The 26,019-nt window shown below is 35.6% G+C and overlaps 2 long non-coding RNA genes across 2 annotated transcripts in view; both read left to right on the top strand.

Annotated features, from left to right (window-relative positions):
• Nucleotides 1-26,019, top strand: part of LOC116550656 — a 557,810-nt gene that overhangs the window by 387,578 nt on the left and 144,213 nt on the right. The gene's annotated exons all lie outside the window — the stretch shown is intronic.
• LOC116550665 lies at nucleotides 10,472-25,597 on the top strand. Its single transcript, XR_004268526.1, has 3 exons — nucleotides 10,472-10,486; nucleotides 17,160-17,165; nucleotides 25,459-25,597. It is a non-coding gene; the product is annotated as an uncharacterized LOC116550665 (long non-coding RNA).

Below are 26,019 nucleotides of genomic sequence, written 5' to 3'. Positions count from 1 at the left end.
TAAAACGTGAGATTACATCTCTAAAACGATGACTACTTTGGAAAAATAATTCAAACCTTGTGCTTTACATATTATGGGTCACTAGTTTCATCTTTGTGTGTGAAAACTAGGATACTTTATATCTTAATAATGAGACAGAAAAACAACCCTTTCTTTGTTTCTTTTCTTTTCTCTGGGAATATTCATATAAAAGTCTTTATAAAAGGTATCTTGGAACATAAATTAAGCCTTGCTTAAAATTCTGAAGACTAATTTCTATCCTTCAACAATTACATTGACCATTTTAATTGTTTTGATTATCTGCTATCACTTTCCATATAATTGCACCAAGGAGAAATATCAATTAACAATTAAAGTTGCTCATGCAATTAGAATAATTACCTTAATGTTATAAGCTTATAGCAGTCCTACTGGAAATTATTAATGATAGCAGTCAAATATTATATGAATCATTTAGATTTTTACTTCCACTGTCTTAAACTTATGTATTGAAGTGAAGACAAATAACAGAAAATAACAGAAATTTTGATTCATAGACACAGAATTTAGTAAACAAAGAGTTGCTGGTTACATGGAGGAAAGTGAAAGTCCTTATCATTTTCAAAAATAAAAATTTAATTAATGACTAATCTCAGGATAATTTCTGAATTTCTCATAAAACTGCTGTAGTTGATTCATCAGTGAATCAGCTTTATCTCCAGCTTTGCCTGAAGTTGTTCTCAGAGGATTTCAAATCACAATTTTGAATATATGATGCATACATACAATTCTTAGGTATTCACCTGTAGCTAATTAAGTGAATTAATTTTCCTTTGCTAATTCCTGAGTTTAAAAAGAAACCCAAATCATGACACTGTGTTAGCCTATTCTTCTTTAAATGGGAAGGGGGAGGACTAGATTAACATAGGTATCACACTAAATCCCTATGCTTATATAATAAAATTCTCATATCAAGACATAAAAATTCAATTGTATGTTTCAGATCCAGCATTTACTCAGCACCATATTACCAAATTTGAATGATGGGGATTTAGGGAATATCAAAATTCACAGAATGCTTCCCAATTACACCTTGTGTAAGTTAATGCACCTTTAATTCTGAGATTTGTTTTATAAATGCACTTTGTACCTAACAGAATATTTCCTTTTCTTTAAACCTAATTTCTTTTTAAAAAAGTATGTATGTGTGTGTGTATATATATTTATTCATATATATAATGGATTTGTGTTTGCTTGACTGTAATGTAAGAGAATCATACTATTTATCCAATAGTATATATACTTTACATTCTTCTTTATAATATATTATGGAAATTTGTATACATTAATATATAAAGATGATTAAATAATCTAATTTATACCTACATATAAAATGCTCAAAGATGAATTCATTTACATAAATTGGATTATATCACAGATGCTATATGATTTTTCTTTAGGGCTGGTACAAGGTTGCCAGACTTAGCAAAGAGCAATTAAAAATAAATACAGAATGCCTAGTTAATTATAAATTTCAGACCAAGAAAAACACATATTTATAATGTGTATGTCTGAAATATTGCATGGGGCAGATTTACTACAATATTATTTCTTGTTTATGTGAAATTCCAATTTACCTGGATATCACATGTCATGTGGGCAGGACTTTCGTCTTTTTTCCCTTTTGTTTTGCTTTGGCTTCCTTGTCACACCCCCTTTTTAGTCACCCAGCTGTCTTTAAAACAACCTATATTAAAAACCGTAGGCAAATCCTTTGAAATTTATGGTCATATAAAAACACACAGTCATAATATGTATTATTAATAATAGATTATTATTGAGTGATCACTGTAAGTAAGGTACTCAAGTGTGTTACATATATATTTAAATCAGTTCTCAGAATAACAAATAATATGATATAAATATTACTATTAACTTCCCTGTGCGTATTTGAAAAGTGAGTCTATAAACATTAAGCAACATGCTTAAAATGATACAATTACTAAGTTATATATTAGAATTGGGATTTAGACCTTAGGACACTGACTCAAACTGCATCCTAACTACTATTTTTTATGTGTATTTATATACGTGTATTTTACAAATGTTAAAACTCTCTTTCATCTAGTAAATGCTAAGAAATGGAAAATTTTGACTACTCATACTCAAAAAGTTCAGATAATTTAGTTTTTAGTAAACCAACTGTAGCAGTGCTGTGGAAATAAGATTGTAAATCATAGTAAATTTGCTTGGCATTATAATAAGGTTATTTCAAAGCTTTGTGTAGCATAAATTGTGACTTCACAAAAATGTTTATTTAAACCTTAATTATTTTCCTTATGTATATTCTCTCTTAACCTTTTATCTCTTTTGCCTACATATAAAGAGATATTGTTTGTGTGCATGCTTCTATGTTATCAACATATAAACCTATTTGTAGAAAATATATTAAGATTTTTACTTAATTTTTACTTAATTTACATATATGTAATATTTTTACATATATGCCCATTATGAAGATATTTTTAATTTAGTATATCTATGTACATTTTCTGAAATAAATATTGTACATTTAATACTGCAAGTCAGTTTGAAACATATTTTAACTGTGAGTCTCTGAGGCTTTACAGCTGCTACATTTCAAACTCAGGGAACCATTCTTGAAATCAGAGAACATCTTACAATTCTTTGCTATCTGAACTAAAATGGTATTATTTTTAAAACACTTAGGAAGTTGAGTCATAAATTTAGTAATATTTGGACAGAAAAAGATGTTACTAGTTACCCCCTACAAAATTCTGAGGTAAGAGATTAAATAACTTCAGCCACCAAGTATTTAACATTATCAAATCCCTGTTTCTTATTCTACTATAGTTTGTAATGGAATTTCTTTTCTTTTTTTTTTTTTTTTTTTTTTTTGAGACGGAGTTTCACTCATGTTACCCAGGCTAGAGTGCAATGGTGCAATCTCGGCTCACCGCAACCTCCGCCTCCTGGGTTCAGGCAATTCTCCTGCCTCAGCCTCCTGAGTAGCTGAGATTACAGGCACGCGCCACCATGCCCAGCTAATTTTTTGTATTTTTAGTAGAGACGGGGTTTCACCATGTTGACCAGGATGGTCACGATCTCTTGACCTCGTGATCCACCCGCCTCGGCCTCCCAAAGTGCTGGGTTTACAGGCTTGAGCCACCGCGCCTGGCCTGTAATGGAATTTCATATTATTAAAAGGACAGATGTGAATACCATGTATTCTGTCTGAAGGAAAAGACAATGCCAATACTTTATAGATAAGTTAGATCAAAGCTGTACAAAGCTTTCTTTGACAAATATAGATTGTTTGATTAGAAAGAATATATACATATACATATATAATTAGAAATAATTATATACATATACATTCGTGTATATATATATGTATTTTTTTTTTCTGTTGTTCAGGCTGGAGTACAGTGATGTGATCCCAGCTCACTCTCACTGCAATCTCCACCTCCTGGGTTCAAGTGATTATTCTGCCTCAGCCTCCTGAGTAGCTGGGATTACAGGCATGTGCCACCATGCCCAGCTAATGTTTGTATTTTTTGTAGAAACAGGATTTCACCATGTTGCCAGGCTGGTCTCCAACCTTGACCTCAGGTGATCCACCTCGCGTGGTCTCTTAAAGTAATACATATTTTTGTACATGTTTAATTGGATAGTAACTGTACTGAGCAAGATCCTTAAATCATATGGTGAGTGTGGGTAACAAAGAATGATCATTATAATGATATGCTTTAGATGGCATTATTAGCAAGATACTACCACTTAAAAGAGACAATAATAGTAATTGTAATAATAATTATGCTAATTTATATTGAATAATTTCTATGGGCCAAGGCTGTTTTAAGGATAATAATTATACTGCATTATTTAATAATCACAAAACTATGTTGGAATGAGTACAACTTTTGTCTCTTTTCAGGTGAATAAACTCAGGCATAGTGGGACTAAGTATGTGCAGTGTTAAATAGATAGTAAATGCTCTGCAGCCAGGCCTCTTGAAAGATACTTGTTAAAGTTCCTGATGATATTGATGGTGTATATGAGTGCAAATTCTAGGAAAATTGTTAACATAAGAAAAATGTTGCATAAATTATATTTTGTATTTAAAAGTATTTTAAAGTAATATATATATGTTATTAATTAATTCAGTCCATTGAGAGGAAAAAACTTAAGTCGCTCCTTACCTTAACTCTAATAGCCCAGTTCTACACCTCAGATCCAATGATTTAAGAAATGAATAAGAAACTTACTTTGCCTTATATCTGACACAATTTTTTTACATTTTTGATTTTTTGTAGAATTTTTTGATAAACACTTGTTTTCTGAGGTCACATTCTTAGTTTGATTTTTTTGGTGGCCTTCTTCTCTGTCTGGTTTCCCTACCAGTAGCAGAATATCTGTATTAGTCTTAGATTTGACATCTCTACATAACATTGTCCAGAGCTGACTTGTTTTTCACATTTTATTATTTCCATCCACTGTACAGAACTCTTGAACTGCTCTCTGATTCACCGATGTACTTCCCAAGGCCTCCTCAGAAACAGCCGCTGTACCCTATAGGTGGATAATACCTACTGGGTTGGCTACTGAGCACTGTGAGGCAGCATAATCCCGATAGCAAGGGAGTTGCTGTCTGTAATACTTGGGACTGAGAAATAAGTCGATCCCATGCAAATTTCCTTGCTTCTTCAAAATGGAGAATATTTTGTATGAAATCACTTATGCCCTACCCCAAGCTTTTCCAACCTTGTGGCCTGTGGGCTCCGTGCAGCCCAGGACGGCTTTGAATGTGGCTCAACACAAATCCATAATTTTTTTATTTTTATTTTTTAGTGTCAGCAGTATTTATTGTCCTGTATACAAACTGGCTGTTGTGCAACTGAATTAATTTTTTTTTCAGCTTCTTTTTTTTTCGATTAACAACTTTTAAGTTTAGGGGTACATGTGCAGGGTGTATATGTTTGTTATATAGGTAAACATGTGCCATGGTGGTTTGCTGCATAGATCATCCCATCACCACGGTATTAAGCCCAGCATGCATTAACTATTCTTCCTGATACTCTCCCTCCTCTCACCCCCCCATCCTCAGACAGGCCCCACTGGGTGTTGTTCCCCACAATGTGTCCACGTGTTCTCATCATTATGCTCCCACTTATAAATAAGAACATGCAGTATTTTGTTTTCTGTTCCTGCATTAATTTGCTGAGGAAGCCATTATCCAAATTCACAAACTTTCTTAAAATATTATGAGCTTCTTTGTGGTTTTATTTTATTTAACTCATGAGCTAGTGTTAGTGTATTTTATGTGTGGCCAATGATAATTTTTCTTCTTCCAATGTGGCCCAGGGAAGCCAAAAGATTGAACATCCCTGCCCTACTCTTTAGATACATCTACTTCCTTCTCACACTGAGAGGAGATGATGAAGTGAGCCTGATTTTCTTTTTGCTTATGTAGGAGACAATTGCAGATATTTGTAGGTTATTTTATTTATCCATGAAATTTTTGATACTCAAAGGGTATGACTAAATCTCCATTTTAGAAACGTGATATTCAAGGAAGCACCTTTATAATAATAAAAGTATGTCTGTATATTTCAGGCAAGTTTTTGTTCTAATTGTCATTCTCTTGTTACAGAACACATTTTTTTTATACATAGAAACTCCATTTATCTTTCTCTTCTGTCTCTGTCTCTCTAACATACTAATATAAGCTAATAATCTTCAAATGACTGTTTATTTTTCATTTTTTTTCATTTCATTAGTTTAACCTTTTGAAAAGCTTGTAGTTACCGTGTACTTTTCAAAATATTGTCAACCTCCTAGCTCTTCAATTTATCATAGTCTTATGTAATAATATGACAACTCTACAATTCCATAGTTACCTATGGCATTGTACATTCTTAATTAAATAGATATATAGTTAAATGCCAGTTAAAATGGCATTGAACATTCGTAATTAAATAGATGTATAGTTTATGTTTTCATATCGATGTGTATATTTTCATATGCACTTAGATATGAAACAAATAAATACTTTTACAGCTTAATAATAAGGATACATTCTAAGAAATGTGTTGTTGGGCAATTTTGCCCTTGTGTGGACATCATAGAGCTCACTTATACAAGCATAGATGGTAGAGCCTGCTACACTCTTAGGCCCTGGGGTATATAGCCTATTGCTCCTAGGCTATTAACCTGTACAATATGTTACTATACTGAATATTGTAGGCAATTGTAATGGTAAGCATTGTATATCTAAACATATCAGGAAGGTACAGTAAAAGTACAGTATTATGCTCTTATGGGATCTCTGTTGTGTATATGGTCCATCAATGACTAAAACACCATTTTGTGGCGCATGGCTGTACATAGACATTCATAAGCATGCCAATTTATTAAACTTTTTATGTACATAATTATTTAATGTTTATGAGTTACTCCTTTAAATATTTGATTATTCTAATAAATGGATGTTTTCTTATACAAGTAGTTTTACATTTAAAAATGAAAGAATCATCACAAGTAAAAGTTTGAGATTTACAAACAAGAATTTCAACAATCACTCTACCAAATTGTCTTGTTAAACACTGATTTATGAGAAAGATATTCCTCAGATGAATAGAGGGAAGAAAAGAGCTCAACTAATACAAACCATAAAACTCTGTGTGGAATCTATTAGGGCTTGAAGCCTCTTTGGTAGTTTGGAAAATGGAGCAGATGTTTCACTGAACAGGAGACAATAAAGAGAATGCAAAAGCACAGCTGCATCTGTATCACTTTTTCTGACCTGGTATTTTTGAGAAAATTAAGTCAATTTTTATTTTCCATTTGCTTTAATTATGTTCTCTGTAATTAGTCATAGACGCTAATACTTCTAAAATATATGAATAACATGAATAAACAATAATACAAATATTTAAGCAGGAAAAACATCAATAAACACATCAGGATACATCTGGTTTTATCATTAGATGGAAAAACCTTTTGGATATTAGAGATTTTGTAAACTGGAATTGCAAATGAGAAATTTGGGGTCTGTATTACAATGCACACTAACTTTTTATTCTTACATTTCTTTTGCCTTGGTGAGCTGATCTATGTAAATTTCCCTGGGTTGCAGACATTTTACTCTACCTATGGGTGATGATCAAGGTTAAATTTGGACTATTCCAAGATATTACCAAGATGTAAGAAACATCATTAAGCCATTTTGAAAATGTGAAACATATTATGGGATGGAAAAATATTTTTTATTATGTCAGTGAGAGACAAGCCCAGGCAGATCTTTATCAGATACATCTACATTTGTTTTTACTTGATTATCTCATAACTACTAAATGTTTTACCTGGAGCCCTTTTCCTATATTTTCAATTATTTTTTTGGAGTTGATAGCATTATCTGTATTGTCTGTCCCATGATTACATGTTTCTGTGTGCACATCTATGTAGCTTGCTCTCAAGTGTTTCCGTAAATTGAATAAAATGTTTTCCTTCTTTTTGTCCATTACATAATCTCATGTCATTCCAGATACGAGCAGGCCTGATTCAAAAATTACTTTTATTCTTTTTCTGCCTGACTTTTTCTCAGAGAAGTAGAACATTTCAGCACTGTCATTTATGTAAATGAATCATAATAGAAAAGAAACCTATGTCCTATAGGTTAATCTCAGTATTTTCACTCAAGACAGCAAAGGGTAGAACAAAAATGCATCATGGTCATTGACCCCCGGAAACAATATACCCGAAGCAAAATTTTTTCATTATGGAATTCAGGAGAAGACATGGAAGGGTAAAGGAGTCACCCAGACATTCCACTTCTGTCATGCTAGCCTAGGAAATGGACTAGTACATTCCACAAAGAGAACAGATTATAGAACTATAGAGGATTGAGGACTGAGCCAATATCCTTGTAGAGATTATGGGCCTCAGAAGTGTCAAATCTTTTTTGTTTGTTTGTTTTAGAAGATTCACAGAGCTTTAAGACCATGCATACTGGAAAACTGCCCTTGTACTTGCTTTCAGGCCAGAGAATCTTCTAAGCATATATGACCAAATTTTTATCTTTTGAATATCCTCGGGTCATGTCTGAAGCAGTGATGACAATAGCCAGCACCCTTTTCTTTCAAGGTTCACTATAACCTATGAGTATTCTCGTTTTATGGATGAGAAAACATAAGTCTTGAGAAATTAAGTTACTTGCCAAAGATCATACAAACCTTTAAATGATGGACTTGTAAATTCTAAACTTTTAGAATGGTGTAGAACTCGAAGCCAAGTTCTTTAATGCTAATTAGTCAACTCTCTGTTTGTAATTCTATGTATATCTCCAAAGTTACATTTCAGTGCAGTGAGTGGAGTCTTTCATTATCTCAAAATAGCTATCCTTCCATTTACTGTGGATTTTTAGTTGTTTAAATGTGTCAAGTTCCTTAAATATTATTTTGCTCTGCCTCTGCTGAAAATGAGAAAGAAAAAAAGAAAAAGAAGGAAAAAAGGAAAGAAGGAAGGAAGGAAGAAAGGAAGGAAGAAAGGAAGGGAGGATAGAAGGCAGGCAGGCAGGGAGGGAAGGAAGGGAGGGAGGGAAGGAAGGGAAGGAAGGAACGAAGGAAGGGACCTAGGGAGGGAAGGAAGGAAATAAGGAAAATTAAATGACACCCCAGCAGTTATGGACCTAAACCAAAATGTCTGAGGAAGATATTCTGTGCCCAGTTCCAGAAATTTTACAGGGGGCTGTACTTTCTTACTTTTACATGTATTAATAAAATTGTCCTTAAAACTTGGCCTTAAAGGAATATCTTTTAAACTGATAAATTTTGAATCCTGCTACAAACTGGTATGAAATAAATGGACTGTCAGTCTTACAATCTCTATTTCACTTGTAGGAGATGGGCTGGCACTGTACAATAAAACAGGAGAGAGCAAACCGAGTTAATTTCACTGTATCAATAAGAGAAATGTGATTTGTGTGAGCCTCAGAAAAAGACTAAACCATATATGAAAATTGCATAAATCATTTAAACTTTTTATTGTTATCAACTTTAAAGCAAGTCCTGCATTAGAAAAACCATAGGTATAACTGAATTGCTTCTAAATGTCTTTCAGCAATTCCTTTTCTAGGTGCGGCATTAGAATAATTTTATTAGAATTAAAAAATATACTTTGTTTTATTTTGTCTGTTACTTGAGATAAGTGATGAACAGATTGTGTAAAATAAAATAATTTTTGCTACTGAAATGTTGAGATGCTCAGGAAATTGCTAGACTTTTTATACGTATAACTTTCATATCTATTTTTAAAGTTTATAAAATATGTCTTAAAAAGATTTGAAGTCCATGATTTTTCTATTAGACAACAAGAAAATTTATCAGGTCAAAGGTTTTAAGTAGATAATAAGAAATGTTTTGAGAAATTTGTATAAAATAGATTCCCAAATTATATCAAATCTTCTAAGTGGAACAAAGTTTAAAATATGAAAAAAAAATAATTTTTGTTTTAAAATTTAAAAATAATCTCACAATGTTGAAGAGCACTACTAAATAATTGGGGTATTACTTGCATGTATTTTTTCATTTAGATTCATAGTTGTATGTCATTGTGTTAGGTTGGATGCTGAGAATTCAGAATCTCTTTTATTGAAAATGCAGTTGACTTAAAAAAGAAAAAAGATGAAATAATCTAAAGTCCAGTAAATTTCACACTTGATATAGAATCTACTATTTCTTAAAAGTCATATATGTTAAGATAGCTACCATTTCAGGGTAAGACACAGAGAAACTGAAGCACCCTCTTCTGCCTACATTTGAGCTCTGCATACTCTCCTGTATCTCCAGGGTTTGAACGTGAGGCAAGTAGTTGACTTTCCTTCAACTTTGTCACCACTGGCTTCAGCTGAATCATTGGCTTCATGAGTCACTTTGCTATTCCAAATAGTTTGCTCCTATTTTAGACCACTTTGTCCTAGATGTGAAACATGGTCTATTCTATTTGATTTACATATAAACAACAAAATAAAGAAGCAAATAAAACCTAAAACAAAACCAACTTACACATTTTGAGTATCCCTTATCTGAAATGCTTGGACCCGAAGTATTTCAAATTTTTGATTTGTTTGGATTTTGGAATATTTGCATATACATAGTGAGATATTGGAGACAGTACTCAAGTCTAATCATAAAATTCATTTGTTTTATATTTACCTTATACACACAGCCTGAATGTAATTTTATACAAAAATTTAAATAACTTTGTTATAAAACGAAGCTTGTGTATAGCAAACCATCAGAAAGTCAAGCCATCACTATCTCAGCCACTCATGTGGACAGTCTATGATTGTTTGGCATCACCATCATTCCCGACTCTGAATTTATATGCTCCTGATAAGCAATCACTTATTATACCTATTCACACATAAGTACTTAACAGTAAAAAATACAACTTGCCATTAATACAGTGGAAAAATAATGTATCCGTCGGAACTAAGCAGCACAGCCGCCTCTCATTGCTATCCTCTTCAGAGTGACGTCACATGAGTACCACAGCGTCTTGTACTCCTGCTTTTCTTCTTTCACCAGGAGGCATCCCAGTACCTAATTTGTAGAGCAAAATGGCACTCAAAATGTTTTGGATTTGGGAGCATTTCGGATTTCAAACTTTCAAATTAGAAATGTTCAATCTCTATAATCAATTTTATTATGGGTCTGGAAAAATCAATATGGTTGTTTCCACAAGAGCACCAAAAAATACGATTAATTAAATCTTAAAAACGTAGTTTTTGAAAGCTCATTGGCCACTGTTCTCCTCAGGTTCTTGGAAACCAACATGATATTTGCTAGTTTCATCCGCAGTTTCCCATCCTTGCTTTCTTTTGTGCTTTTCTCCACCACCGAATATATATAAATTTAAGACTACCTGTTGCCTTTCTGTCTGGTTCCAACATCTTTTAGAGCCTTATCTCTACTTTAAATGATTTTCTCAATATATTCCAGAAAAAAATATCTTTCCCAAATGGAACTATGTGCTAGCTAATTTAATAATTTTTCAATACGCTACTCTTTTTCTCCAGTAAAATTTTTTGTGAACCCGACAAAAGTCATTTCTAAATTTGCTTCCTAACTATGATGTGATTGTGACAAAATACATTCATTATGTAGTTAAAACTTTCATATATTCTCCCTAATAGTTTCCCTGAAGTGGCTGATGCTGTATGTTAAATAACCACAAACAGTGAAGATGGTATCTTTTCTATGTGGCACAGAAGGTAAATGTTTTCTACCTTTCAGAGAGTGGGTATGATCTGTTTTGTTCTGTTTTCTCTTTTTCCTAAGTGTCTGCTTTTCAAGTCTTTGAAGTCTTCTTGAGGTGGAGTTTCTAGCACAAGGGATCCTGAATATGGAGTAAGTTCTGAGGTAAAAGGATGATGAGGACTGCTCTGTTCTAGGACCTTCATCTCTGCATTTTCACCTCTTGCTCTTACATTTAAACATCCTCTACCTTTCAGCTGGCGGTACATTCTGTTGAGGTATATAGATACATGAAATTATATGTATCCTTTTCCTTAGGATATTACTCCTCATACTAAATCTTAACCTGAGGACACTCTTCACTAGGGCTGGGTTCACTGTGCCAGGCAAAATTTCTATGCATCAGAGAGGGTCACCGGTAGACACAGGGTAATTGGAAGATAAACAGCTGTTTTTGCCACAGTATCTTCAGGGAAAAATGGAAATAAAGTTGAATTCTTGGCTGTGTATGTGGGTCTGGTTTTAGACACAAATATCAGGAAATTAGATTATTACCCTGACTTCTACACTTTAACCTAGACCCTCAGACAATGGTTTCTGCTTTCTTTGCAGTGGATGATCTTAAACTTTTCAATTCTGTTCCTCAGCACTTCTACACAAACTTTAACTTTTGCTTGATCAGGACCAAAGTTTTAAAACGTGAGTTTTACTGGATCTAAGATGCCACCTACTGTATGTGTACCATCATTACATGTAGCACAGATGGTGGGGAAAAAAGAGCTCTATCAATTTAACAATGACCAAATATTTTTGTATCACTTACAGCTTTTATTTTATTCTTATTGAAAGACCTCTGTTCTTATATGTTATTCTTGTTCAAACCTTAAAAATGTAAGTGAAAAAATTAAATGATTCTAAAACTAAAACTTTTTATTCAGGATTCAAATTTTTGAACAAGAATTATCAATGTCTTTTTTTTTTTCCCACATATACTCCTCATCTGTGGCTACATGAGCATTGCTGATCCAGCATCCCTTAAAAGAATTCTGCACTGTTTTCTCCAGGATTATTGTCTAAGCAGCTGATTCTACAATATCAAATATTTGATTCACATAAGCAGACAACTCCATCATATCTGCTCTTGAATGGCAACAATTATAAGTTATTCAAATTCAGACACATTGAAATCTGAAAAAATGCATCCATGAAATATATAGATGTGCTTTAGCAGGAAATTTCAGGTTCTCTGTCACTATAACTAAATGATAGGAACTTCTGTTTCTTTCTGTCTAGGCTTCAGCTCCACAAGCACTACTGATCCACCATTAGTACATGTCCAGTGGTCAGTGGGAAAATTCCACATGTCCAAGACTCCTGTATGCATCAGGAGTCACTAGTAGACCAAAGGTAATTGGAGAATAAACAGCTGTTATTACCACAATATCTTCAGGGCAAACTGGAAGGGGGAAATGAAATTGCGTTCACAATAAGTCTGATTCCCCAAGTCTGTAGCCTCGTAAGTAAATCATGCCCCTTTTCTTGATTTATTCAAAAGAAGCCCACAGAGCATTTGTGTGTATGCAGCAAACTCTACTGGATTTGAAAGGAAGGAGGAAAAACACCGAAATGTAACAAGTAGCTTAAATTGAACATTCTTGATTTTGATCCTCAGCAGCGTTTTCTTGGAGATAGGCCCTGCTCTACTTCTAAGATCCTTGACCCTCTCTCATTCTGCCCTCCAGAAAGTCTGTTTCTCTTCCTCCTCTGTTCTCTTGCACATTCTAATTTCAATTTCTTTCTTTCCTAGAGAACTTTCTCTGTTTCTTCAAATCATGTATTTATCTTTAAAGCAGAAAAAGGCTTCTTGGGATCTTTTCCTATACAAATACCCCAAATCACAATTATGCTTCATTGCTTTAAATGGTTTTTTTAATAGATGTAGAAGATATTCAAATAAAGTTGCCATAGCCACATGGGCCACAGGAGTTCCATGGCCTGTGTAGTTCTAAAAGTCTTAATGAAAAGGCTAAGCTTGAACTAAAAGTTTAAATACAGAGAAAAGTAAAATGTGTCAGGTAGATATCATGGGCAGGAAGTCAGAAGAAGTAATAGAAGTGTGAGAGAGAATAGTGCAATTGTTTTGGAAAGTTAGCTCTCTATAATTAGTTCTGATCAGAGACTTTGGCACCAGCTCTTCTACTTCACTCCAACACGCTTGCTTTTGCCATCAGTCCTTAATGATAACGCAGATGCTCAGTAAATCAGTTCACAGGCCAGTCTGCATTAGAGACCTCCTTTTTCAGCTCTGATTTCCTAAGCTCCATATAGGTTTTCATAGCTTTGGGATTGGTTATATGAATATATGACAATTTTGTTCATTTAAAAATTTTCAGCTATTCTGTGGTCATTCATCCTAGTCAATTACTATATTTAAAATAATTTAACTAAATGATCTAATACTTGAGGCAGTCATTTGAAGCAAGAGTATGTGTGTGTGTGTACATGTTTGTATGTGTATGTGATTAACAGTACAAGGGAAATTCTGGAAGAGAGGGTGAAAGGGAAGTGCCTCAGTGCAGTCATTTCAAGAGATTGAATGTAGCACAAAGTTAAAGGGCATGTTAAGAATAGAGCAAAATAAGTTTTGGGTTATAGTAGTTGTTCCAAAGAAAAGAAATTGGGAGAATAGTAAAATCAAATTTTTCATTTTGCTATTTTATTTAAGTCTCTCATGGGAAATACAAGCATTTGTATGCATTTGAATTCCCTAACATTACTCTTGCTTATTATTGAGGAAAATCGTGTGATAGAGGAGGGCATGCTCAGAAGTTTCTGTTGCTTGTGTGGCAGGAAGCACACCAATTTATTCTCTGGTGGAATGAAATCAAGCATGTTTCTGCAAAAGATTTCTGGCTTCCCTGAGCTTTCTGTTCAGAGACTACTGTTTGGGATAATTTCATCCTAATATGTTCCCAAATCTCAGGCTCTTTTTTTAAGAAATGCTTTTGTTTCATTAGTATGTGATACATGCTTGACATATAGTTGGTATGAATAAATGCTTGAATCTGAAGTAAGTTCATCTTGAAGAAGGAAGAAAGGAGGTATTTCGTTTTCCTATCAAGCTCTTCAGACTTCTTACAATGGTCAAAAACAGATTTATTATCGGTGAAACTGCTACATGACCTACAAGTCTAGAAAATCGTTCTAGACTTAAACGAAAAATGATATGACTTTCCCCATAAGTTTCTTTTACATATAAGGATCTCTTCCATTCTCATAGAATATCAACAACAACAATAGCCATGATATTAATAACATTAGTTCTGGCTAATATTTACATGTTATTCATTTTAGAGATTTTTTTCCAAGAGCCAAAAACATGCCTCATTCTGACCATGCAACCTTACAGAGAAAATTCCCTTGTAATAGGAAGATCCTTGTAGAAAGTTCTCTGCTCGTTTCTTGACATTTCCAAGAAATTTAAGACAGGCACTTTCTCTATAATGGAATTTCCCAACTGAGTTTTCCTTCTGTTTAACTCCCACTTGGCTACATACTCTTTCGTGAACTGTCATCTCTGCAAACTCTGCAGTTTTCAGGTAACATTATGCCTCCTATCTTGCAGAAGGAGCTCTTCCTTGCTGGCGTGCAATACTTGCTTGCATTTGATTTCACTCTCTCTCATAATAAATTATTCTCTATTTTGGTAGTCACCCTAATATGTCTAGTTACAATATGAGAAAAACCCAAGACACAAAATATGCTAGCTACCTCATAAAATCAGACTATAAGATGTACATAAACGTTAAATAACTCTTAGAAATTCCAATCTTTTGAACAGAATGTTTTATGCACAAGGCAAACAAAAAAATACTCGAGAATATTTAACACTTCACAAATCAATCAATGCATGTGTCTAAAACATTTTATATCTTATTTAAGTTTGTTTTATTTATTTCATGTTGTCTGTATTTCTGATTTTACAGGAAAGAATCATCTTGAGATTGAGGTATAAGGATTTGAGTTGGAGCAATGACCTATTCAATTCTAAAACCTTACATAGACTAAAGACAACATTTTACTCTTAAACTGGTTCTGCTAACTTCATTGCTCAAATAACATATCTTATACGGATTTAAACCATTATGACTAATCCAGGATTTCCTATTTAAATGATTGTCTCATATGCCCTATTAGGTCATGATTTAAAATGTAGTAACATTGAATATGCAAGACAAATTTCTACTGCTCTGAGCAACTCCATACTTGATTATAGAAAGTCCAGCATTTAATATTGCTCTTCCTAAACATTTGCAGTAATTCCCCAGAGGATATTCTATCTGTGCAGAACCAGGCTAGCTTGTCCTTGACAGTATTAGGGCTCACAAATTTTCTATGTACTATAAAATGTTTTGTGTTTTTGTGATTGTAATATAATTTATCTTCCTAATTACCTACTATCGAGTATTTGGGGTTATTTTACATTTTTGATATTGTAAATTGAGCCAAATGACCATTAGATTGAATATCAATTATCCAGGATAGAGGTCTTTGGAGATTTTACAAATTTGTCTCTTTCCACCTGCCAAGTGGCAGTATCTCAGTCTTCATCCTTTCTATATCCCCATGAGCCAAGTAGTAATGCCTTGTTTATTATATTCTATCTCTTTCTCCTGTTTTCCTTTTATTTTTCCTTTTTTTTTTTTTTTTTTTGGTCTTGCCATCTCCTGTAGTTTGACATGACTGATGACCCACTTGCATGACCTCAGTGATGGTACTGTCAATCTTGATGCTCTGTATTCTCTTTGCTGTTACCTTTTGGAATTCATCAAGTTGACTGCTGATATTACATTCACCTCCTCCTGAGTTCCATATGCATATTTCACATGGTTTTATATGCATCTCCATTTTGATGTATAAAAGGCATCTCATTGTTAATTTAAAAATCCTAATTTCTCTGTCCCACAACCTTCTCCTATAGCATTTTCCAAAGTGCTGAATAACAATTCTATGTTTGCAGTTGCCCAGGTCACAATATGAGGCTGTTCTTGGCTCTCTTCCTCATATACCTCATATCTAATCAAGATCAATTTTTAATATGTTATATGGAATTTTTCTATTTCTCATTTTTTTCATAGCTTCTATCCTTCTTTCTTCATTCTTCATTCTGATCATTACAATGTCTACCTAATTTTTCCCTTGCTTTAGTACTTGCTTGTTGTATACTCTATTCTAAATATGTAAGTCAGTTTTCTTATAGAAAATTATTATTATTTTATTTTTGAGACAGAGTCTGGCTCTGTTGCCCAGGCTGGAGTGCAGTGGCATGATCTTGGTTCACTGCAACCTTCGCCTCCCAGGTTCAAGTGATTCTTTTGCCTCAACCTCCCAAGTAGCTGGGACTACAGGTACACACCACCACACCCAGCTAATTTTTTGTATTTTTTGGTAGAGACAGGTTTTCACCATGTTGGCCAGGCTGGTCTCAAACTCCTGACCTCCAGTAATCCACCCGCCTCGGCCCCTCAAAGTGATAAGATTACAGGCATAAGACACTGTGCCCAGCTGTCTTATAGAATTATTAAAGCAGATCATTTTATGACTCTTCTTAAAATCTGTCATTTCTCAAATCAGGAGCAGTAAATGTTAAAGCCCCAACAAAGGCTAAATTGACCTCACCTGAGAAGCCCATTTCCTTCTTATCTCCTCCCAAAACTCTGTCTCTCTCCTGAACTGCATTAGTATTGCCATTCTTGCTGTTATTTGCACATGTCAAGAAATGTCCTACTTGGAGGGTTGGCATTTAATGTTTAATCTGATAAGCATATTAATATGATCTGGCTGTGTCCCAGCCAAATCTCATCTTGAATTGTAGTTCCCATTGTCATCAGAGGAACTCAGTGGGAGGTAATTGAAACACAGGGGTGGGGCTTTTTCCATGTTGTTCTTGTGATAGTGAATAGTCTCATGAGATCAGAGGGTTACATAAAGGGCACTTCTGCCACACATGCTCTTGCCTGCCTCCATGTAAGACATGACTTTGCTCCTCCTTCACCCTCTGCCATGATTGTGAGGCCCCCAGAGCCACGTGGAACTGTGAGTTCAGCAAACCTTTTTCTTTATAAATTACCTAGTCTTGGTATATCCCTACAGCAGCATGAGAATGAAGTAATACAGGAAATTTGTACCCATCGAGTGGGGTGCTGCTGTAAGGATACCTGAAAATGTGGGAGTAATTTTAGAACTAGGTAACAGGTGAGGCTGGAACAGTTTGGAGGGCTCAGAAGTGGATAGGAAAATGTGGAAAAGTTTAGAACTTCCTAGAGACTCGGATGGTTCAGAAGACAGGAAGATGTGGGAAAGTTTGGAACTTACTAGAGAATTGTTGAGTGGCTTTGACCAAAACGCTAATAGTAATATGAACAAGAAAACCCAGGCTGAGGTGGTCTCAGATGGAGAGGAAAAACTTTTTAGAAACTGGAGTAAAGGTCACTCTTGCTGTGCAGAGACTGGCGGCGGTTTTCCCCTGCCTTAGAGATCTGTGGAACTTTGTTCTTGAGAGTGATGATTTAGGGTATCTGCAGAAGAATTTCTAAGTGGTAAAGTGTTCAAGAGGACGCAGAGCACAAATTTGCAGCTTGACAATGCGGGAGAAAAGCAAAACCAATTTTCTGGGGAGAAATTCAAGCTTGGCTGCAGAAATTTGCATAAGTAATGAGAATCCAAATGCGAATCACCAAGACAATGGGGAAAATGTCTCCAGGGCATGTCAGAGGTCTTCATGGCAGCCCCTCCCATCATAGATCTAGAGGCCTAGGTGGTAAAAATGGTTTCATTGTCCAAATCAACAGCCCCCTTGCTGAGTGCAGCCTCGGGACTTGATACCCTGCATCCCAGATGTTCCAGGGATGTCTAGAAGTAGCCTCGGTAGAGCTGGTGCCATGACTTCAGAGGGTGCAAGCCCCAAGCCTTGGCAGCTTCCATGTGGTATTGAACATGCACGTGCACAGAAGTCAAGAACTGACATTTGGGAACCTCCACTGAGATTTCAGAGGATGTATGGAAGTGTCTGAATGTCCATGCAGTGGTGTGCTTCAGGGGCAGAGCCCTCATGGAGAACCTCTGCTAGGACAGTGTAGAAGGGAAATGTGGGATGGGAGCCCCCACACAGAGTCCTCACTGAAGCACTGCTTAGTGGAGCTGTGAGAAGAAGGCCACTGTCCTCCAGACCCCAGAATGGTAGATCCTCTGATAACTTGCATTGTAAACTTGGAAAAGCCACAGACACTGAATGACAGCCCTTGAAAGCAGCCAGGAGGAGGTCTGTACCCTGCAAAGCCACAGTGACAGAGCTGCCCAAATGTGTGGGAAAACACCTCTTGTATTAGAATGACCTGGATATGAGACATGGAGTCAAAGGAGATCATTTTAGAGCTTTTAGATTTGATTTCCCTGCTGGATTTCAGACATCCATGGGGCCTGTAACTCCTTTGTTTTTACTGGTTTCTCCCATTTGGAATGGGAACATTTATCTAATGCCTATACCTGCATTGTATCTAGGAAGTAACTAACTTGCTTTTGATTTGTTAGGCTCATAGGCAGAAGGGATTTGCTTTATCTCAGATGAAACTTTTGACTGTGGACTTTTGAGTTAACACTGAAATGAGTTAAGACTTTGGGGGACTGTTAGGAAGGCATGATTGATTTTGAAGTGTGAGGACATGAGATTTGGGAGGGGCCGGGGCAAAATGATATGGTTTGGCTGCATTCCCACCCAAATCTCATCTAGAATTGTAGCTCCCATAATCCCCACATGTTGTAGGAAGGGCCTGGTGGGAAGCAATTGAATCATGGGGTAGGTTTTTTTCATGCTGTTGTTGTGATAGTGAATAAGTCTCATGAGATCTGATGGTTCTATAAAGGGCAGTTCTCCTGCACGTGCTCTCTTGCCTGCCACCACGTGAGACATATCTTTGCTCCTCCTTCACCTTCTGCCATGATTCCCCAGCCATGTGGAACTGTGAGCCCATTAAACCTCTTTTTTCTTTATGAATTATCCAGTCTGAGGTATTTCTTCATAGCAGTGTGAAAATAGAGTAATACAGATATTAACCTAGGAAATTACACAGCACAATGCAGGAGTAAAATAAACACTTACTAAATAAATTATGAACAACAGTGTGGACATGATATATTCTAACATAGGGATGAGGCCTGGGAGAATAGAAGAATTGGATAAAAATACTATTTGTTGACATATTTGTTCATGGAATTAAAATAAACATGTCTCTTTTTTCCTTAGTTAAGACATGCATGTGAGCACATGAAAGTTTAAATAGTTTCTCTGTAAATTCACTAAGCTAGTTCAAAAATCATGCTACATTTATAAAATATCAGAATTGTTATCAAAGGAGTATGTTTATAGGTCCTATGTAGGAATAAATCAAATAATTATTCTATATCCTTTGCAACCTGGTATGGAACTGTGTTACATAAGTCTTATACTTTGGCTACTAAAAGCAAAGAAAATAAACAAGATAGAGCAATCAAATAAATTTTTAAAAATTTAAAAATAAACAACAGCAGGCCAGCATGGTGAATGAAAATAAATCCACATCAATGTACGTAGTGTTGAGAAATTTTATATTTCTGGTAAAATAATTATGCAAGTTCCAAGGGAAAAGAGTAGATCGTCTGCATATAAAAATGTTAGAAATAGTAATGGTTGCAAAACCAATGGCTTCCAACAGTGGAAGCTAAGGCAATGGAAAAATGTTTTGAAAATTTTTAACAGAAAATGATGTCTAATTAAAATGTTTCACTTAGCTTAACTATTACTTAAGAATAAGAACAGAATGAAGATACTTTCAGATATTCAAAATTTAAAAACAACCATCTCTCATTAACTTTCACCAGAAAGTAATTTGATGTGTTTCAACCCAAACAAGGGATTAACCTAGACAGAAAAAAAAAAATCCTTTATAAAACAGTGATCCAATATAGTAGAGAAAAAAAATCTAGGGAATACACAAGATACTGGTGAAGGGAGAATGACTGATGACAGAAGTATCGCTGATTTAGAGAACATGAAGGTCCATCTAGAGAAAGTAGAGGCCTCTGGGAGTTCTCCAAGAATTTTCAAGTTTTTCCAAACAATAAAACTGACAAATTTCTGATGCATAAGAATGAGTGGAGAGGACATTTAGATAGCTGGAAGGAAGTTTGGAGTTGAGTTAGCAGCATATGCATAGAAAAGCAAGCAAGCAAAAGCTTAAAAATGATAATTCCAGGGAAGAAATTATATGGGAAATGGAAATCAATAAAATAATATCTATACATGAGACAGAAAAGCATTTACAGAATCACCATAATATTAACTGCCACTGCTGGCAGAACCAAAATTAAGATAAAAGCTCACTGGGAATATACAGGGAGTTGGAAAGATTGGGAGTAATAGTTAAATATTGTGTAATATGCCTTCTAGAACTTTTAACTCAACCTATTTAATGTAGGTGAGGTGTGCATTCTTCATGTTTGCACAGGACTGTCGATGTTTATGTCTGTTGTCTCAGTATAATCATGAATAGCATACCATTCATTCGCAAAGGAGTCTATAATTAATCAGTCTGGTTGATTAATTATAGTGACAACATGGCTGAGAGCAAAAAGGTTTGCTTTTTCCTCATGTGAAATGCAGGGGTCAGTGGTGGTTGCATGACTGCTGCTTGTTTTTTCTTTATTCCAGAATTGGGCTAAAGGAGCAGCTCCCAATGTGATAGGCTGTTCCTCTGTAGAGCAGAAAGAGCACGAAGGCAGCAAAAGGATAAAATGGCTCTTAAAGCTGCTACTGGAAAAGGGACACTGTCACTTCTGCCCACATTTAACTGGCTGTGGTGCATCACACATCCAAACCTTTTGTCAGTGGGGTGGGGTGACAAGGAAAGAACTTCTTGTTACATGACAATATGTGGAGTTATGTAGTCCTGTAAGGAAAAGGTTGACATTAATGAAGAGCCAAAATACAATCTGTCATGGTATACATCTGGAAAAAAATACAAAATCAGTAAATAATATATGACTAACAGCTATATAACAGCCAGCAGAATTTGGCTGTGAAGTACTAATGGATAATATTTGCATTGTGCTTCTTACTTCATACTGGGTTTTCACAGACACAGTCACATTTGATTCTCCCATCATCTTTACTATCCATTTTAGAGGTGATGAAATTGACATTAAAGATAACATAACTTGACCCCATGATAAAAATAATCACTTTAACAGACTCCTATCCTCCAGATGAATTTCTATCCTCCCTCATTCACTTGAGTATTCATTTATTCATTCATTTATTTAACTAACAGTATTTTAATATTTACTTGTGCTAGTGAGAAAATTTTTTGTGCTTTTATAGAGCTCAAAATCATGTGGTGGCGGCAGAAATGCACTCAAATCATTGCTAAATAGTGAGGTAAGTGCTACGAAAGGTAACACAAAAGGTTAAAATAACACTTAAGATGTGCCTGCGGGTGTGTGACATTTAGATCAGCAGAGAGTTAGAGAAGAGGGAGAATCTGCCAAGTTGCTCTTGAGGGAAAGAGGAAGAGATGAGGATGGGTAGGGAAGGGAAATCATGAGGGAAATCATCACGTTATCATAATCTGAAAATATACACAGGGTAGCAGTTTGATTACTTGCTTTTAGGAACAAATTCTTTTTAGAAGTTACATGTACAAATGTTAGCTGGGTAGTTTAACACATTAAGCTCTTTTTGGTCACACAAGCTCAAGTTATTTTACCCCATTAGCTGATTGTTTACAAAGCAGAACCCTGGATGCGTGTGACATAGATTAGCTCATTCTGAAAGATGAAAAGTCTTCAAAGATGACTCAGGTGAAAAACATCTTTCGTGAGAAAGAAACATGAGCTCTTGGACTTTGAAGTCAAAGATAAGGATAAATGAAGATGCATAATGGAAGAAGAAATAAAACCCAAATTTATGTCTTCTCTGCAGTTTTCTCTGAGCCGCACCTTCGAACTTGAAATTGTGCAACAGTGAATCTTACATCTCATTATTGGCTGTGCTTTATTCCTTACTTTCAAGAGCTAGATATAAAAGTCTATGCTTAAGGAATCTGTAACTAGAGGAATCAGGGAAAATAAGCATGATAGCTAAAATGCACAATGAAAGGGAACACGGAAGACTCTGAATGCCTTAAGGAAGAAATGAAAAAATGCAAAGTAGGAGTAGAAGCAGCAAAAGTGGGAAGGGCCAGGAACTCTGGTGACAGTAAAGGCATTGGAAAGATAGGGAGGCTCAATCACAATAGAGCTTACAATGTGTAAGGATAAAGTTTTCATTAAAGTCACGGAGGCTTTGATAGTGAAGAAGCCCAGAATAACCAAGAGCCACATCTGCTGCATAAGATCAATGCCATTTTTAAAGCAACAGGATAAATTGGATTGAATTGAATCTCCTGCTGTGATTTTAACACTCCCTCTACTCGGTTCTTGCTAAGCGAAGCTTCCAAGGTATTATAGGAGCTTTTTGTATCACAGCATCTACAGAAGGCTATCTGGTTGTTGCTGCAAAATAAACATGCAAAATCATTTGGTTATTGCCTTATCTCAGATTTATGCTCATTGATTTACCAGGGATTTCTCCACTTTTTTTTTCTAGAAATATTAAACTGTGAAATACTTGAACTTCCATTCACAAGTTATCAACAACATAAATGCTATTCAAACTAAATGGTATTTGTTATCAGATAAAACTGTATTCTTCCTAAACAGGAACACACAATAACCATGTTTGAATATTAATATATATAGATGTATAAATATATATGTGATATATAAATATGTAAAAACATATAACAATGAGAAAATATTTCTGAGATTGAGAGATACATTAAAAACTTGTTTTGCTATATTTTTATGTATGTATGTATTTATTTTTGAAACGGCCTCTCTCTCCCAGGCTAGAATGCAGTGACATGACCTCAGTTTACTGCAGCCACCACTCTTTCCTGTGTTCAAGCAGTTCTCTTGCCTCAGCCTCCTGAGTAGGTGGGACTACAGGTGCTGGCCACCACCACCCACTAATTTTTGTGTTTTCGGTAGAGGCTGGGTTTCCCCATGTTGACCAGGCTGGTCTCAAATTCTTGACCTCAGGTGACCCACCTGCCTCGGCCTCCCAAAGTGCTGAGATTACAGATGTGAGCCACTGTGCATGGCCTGTAATTAAAGCTTCAATCCCCTCCTTTCCCCTTCACTCCCTCACTCCCTTTCCCTCCCCCCTCCTTCCCCTCCCTCCCTTCTTCCCCTCCCCCCTTCCCCTCCCCTTCTTCCCTCCTCTCCTCCCCTCCCCTTTTTCTCTTCTACCCCTCTCCTCTTACCCTCCTTCCCTCCCCTCCCCCTCCCATTTCCCATCCCCCCCTTCCCTTCCCCTCCCTCCATCCTCCTTTTTTTTCTTTCTTTTTTTTTTTTTTGAGATGGAATCTCCCTCTTTCATCCGGGCTGGAGTGCAGTAGCACAATCTCAGCCCACTGCAACCTCCACCTCCCAGGTTCAAGCGATTCTTCTGCCTCAGCCTCCCAAGTATCTGGGACTACAGTTGTGCGCCGCCACGCCTGGCTATTTTTTGTATTTTTAGTAGAGATGAGTTTCGCCATATTGGCCAGTCTGGTCTCAAACTCCTAACCTTGTGACCTACCCACCTCAGCCTTCCAAAGTGCTGGTATTACAAGTGTGAACCATGGTACCCCGCCTTCCTCTTCTCCTTTTTGACAGTCTCACTCTGTCACCCAGGCTGGAGTACCATGGAGGGACCGTGGCTCATTGCAACCTCCATCTCTTGAGTTCCGACGATTCTCATGCCTCAGCCTTCTGAGTAGCTGCGATTACAGGCATTCGTCACTGCATCCAACTCATTTTTTGTATTTTTAGTAGAGATGGAGTTCTCTATGTTGTCCAGGAAGGTGTGGTGAGGACCAAGCGATCCATCTGCCCCAGCCTCCAAAGTGCTGAGATTACAGACACCGTGCCTGGCCAAAACTACATATTTGACTCAATTTTGGCTTTCTTTGGATTTTGGATTAGTAATTGTTAAATTATCCCTTTAAAATGTTTTACTTTTAAATTTCCGGTTTTCTTGATGAATTGGGGTTTTTGAAATAATATATAATAAGGAGAAGCTAGAAGCTGCTAACATTTATGAATGATATACCAGAAGAAGAGGGCAGAAGTTGTTCTACAAAGATATTGAGAAAATATGAGCTGTGACATTAAATATCTGTTTAGGTGAACAAAACTTGAAATTCTAAAATCAATCCCTGTCACATTTGTTTATGGTTTTGGTAGTGTTGCCCAAGTCCATATAAAAGGTAATACTAGACTGCTTTTAAATTCTTCACACGCACTTAGGGAATACCTTCTAAAGCTTTAATTTTTTTAATTTACATTATTTGTTCTTTCATTTATAAAGCCTGTATTAAATGTGCTGTTTTGCTTATAGGCCAAAACTACTGTATTAGATAAGAGTACTATGAGAATATTATTTTATAAAATAATTTAGTTGTATTTTTTAAAAAATGAATCGCTATCATACTGAAATTCAAATATGCAATGACAATAATGACTACTGAAAAGAGTAAAAAAAGTACAAAGTTATTTCTTTTACTACTATGTGGTAGGACTATGTAATATAAAATAGCTGGCTAGACAAAGTGAATAAGTAACTATCTCGAAAGTTCAAAGATCCTGACCCTTGATTAATCTCTCTCCCTTTCTTTCTTTCCCTCTCCCTCTTTCTTTTTCCCTCCCTTCTGCCCTCCCTTCCCCCATCCCTCACTTCCTTCCTTTCTTCTTGCCTGCCTTCCTCCATTCTTTTTTTCCTGCTTTCTTTTAACCTTAGATTTTTATATACATCAAATCATTAATATACATTATTAAGTATAATTACATGTTATAAATATATACTCATTATATAAGTGTATATATATATATATATATTGTGTGTGTGTGTGTGTGTGTGTGTGTGTGTGTGTGTGTGTGTGTGTATACACTTACATATAAATTTAGTAATCCAGTCTGCAGGGGTTTCCTGTTTTTTAGCATTAAAGTCAACATTCTTACATATTTTAATAACATATTCTCAGTGTCTCCTCACAAAGCTGTTTCTTTGTGAAAATTATCCAAGGGTGTGGTGGTTCAGACCTGCAGTCCTAGCACTTTGGGAGGCCAAGGCGGGTGGATCACCTGTGGTCAGGAGTTTGAGACCAGCCTGGCTAACATGGTGAAACCCCATCTCTGCTAAAAATACAAAAATGAACTGGGTGTGGTGGCACATGTTTGTAGTCCCAGCTACTCAAGAGGCTGAGGTAGGAGAATCACTTGAATCCAGGAGGCAGAGGCTGCAGTGAGCTGAGATCGCGTTACTGCATTTCAGCCTGGGCAACACAGCCAGACTCCATCTCAAAAAAAAAAAAATCTATTCACATACACCAAAAAAGAAAATAAAAAATAAAATTAACATTCTTGCTGCTGTCTTTGTCACCATATAGCAATTCTTATTTTGTATTTGAGCTTTGGATTAACAGGTTTGAAAACTTTCATATCTCACCTGATGTGAAAGGTGAAGAATCTTTATTTTGAAGACAATTCCAAGTTTACCTCATGGAATCCTAAAATGTTTTGATCATAATAACTCCATATTTGAACACAGTTCAAACAATAAGAGAGGCACAACTAGGAGCACAGT

This window comes from Sapajus apella, unplaced genomic scaffold, assembly GCF_009761245.1.
Source record: "Sapajus apella isolate SASKATOON/1434 unplaced genomic scaffold, GSC_monkey_1.0 scaffold1, whole genome shotgun sequence".
NCBI classification, from domain to species: Eukaryota; Metazoa; Chordata; class Mammalia; order Primates; family Cebidae; genus Sapajus; species Sapajus apella.
Note: the sequence above shows the minus strand (reverse complement) of the source record. Positions and strands in the feature narration are given on the sequence as shown.